General features: G+C 39.7%; 1 pseudogene; it reads left to right on the forward strand.

The window, feature by feature from the left end:
* The first annotated feature begins 447 nt into the window (after positions 1 to 447).
* Positions 448 to 951, forward strand: LOC140608402 (ethylmalonyl-CoA decarboxylase-like; annotated as a pseudogene).
* The last annotated feature ends 204 nt before the right edge of the window (positions 952 to 1,155 follow it).

The raw sequence follows: 1,155 nt of genomic DNA on the forward strand, positions 1-1,155 counted from the left end.
CTACACATCACATATTTCTTTACTTTTAGAATGTCTCTCCATTAAATAAATCTAAAGATACAAGGTGATAAAAGATATTCATTTGCTGACAGAGGAACTATTTTCATATATACCTTTTTTGTTCAGATCTCTTGTGGTCTAGTAGTTTCAGCTTCTTAAAAACTATAAACACAAATTTAAAAATTACAAAAAGGAGTATATCTTAACCTTTTGAATGATGAAAATTCCTAAGCGTGAGATATATTTTTAAGACACACAATAGAAGACTTACTACAAATTATTTTATGCATTTAAAAGACATTAAATTGGGGCGGGCACAGGGAGGAAGGAGGCCCGGGAGCTCCGCGGGCGCTAAGTGCGGTAGATCGCAACATTTGAGTACTTTGCTTGGATGATTATTAGTTCTTTTTATCACCTTGACCCAGATCAGTATTATAGCCCATAAGAATGGCAGGAAATCTTCTGAAGACATCATCTTTGTCTGTAAGGACAAAATTACTACATCAAACTGGATTGTCCCTTTATAATACATCTCATGGCTTCCATGAGGAAGAATTACAAACAACAACAACAACAACAACAACAAGAGTTTCCTGGTGGATCCGTTGACCTTCAGAAGGAAGACAGTGGCATTGGTATTCTTACCCTGAACAACCCAAGTAAAATGTATGCTTTCTCAGGTGTTAGGATGCTACAACTTCTGGAAAAAGTGATTGAATTGGAAAATTGGACAGAGGGGAAAGGTCTCATTGTTCATGGGGCAAAAAATACTTTCTCCTCAGGATCTGATCTGAATGTTGTGAAAGCACTAGCGACTCCAGAGGATGGAATGGCCTTATGTATGTTCATGTAAAACACCTTAACAAGATTTATGAGACTCCCTTTAATAAGTGTTGCACTGATTCAAGGTCGGGCATTAGGTAGAGGAGCAGAGGTTACTACAGCATGTGATTTCAGGGGTCAGAAATCTACATGTGGCTTGGCTGGGTGCCTCTGGCTCAGGTCTCTCATGAGGCTGTAATCAAGATGTCAGCCAGGACTCAACTGAGGGAAGATTGTGTGGAAACTCACTCAAGAGGCTGTTGTCAGGTCCTCACTGACTATTGCTGGGAATATGAGTTTCTTGAGCTTGCCTGGGCTTGCCACAGGGCTACT

The sequence above is a fragment of the Canis lupus genome, chromosome 17 (assembly GCF_048164855.1).
Source record: "Canis lupus baileyi chromosome 17, mCanLup2.hap1, whole genome shotgun sequence".
NCBI classification, from domain to species: Eukaryota; Metazoa; Chordata; class Mammalia; order Carnivora; family Canidae; genus Canis; species Canis lupus.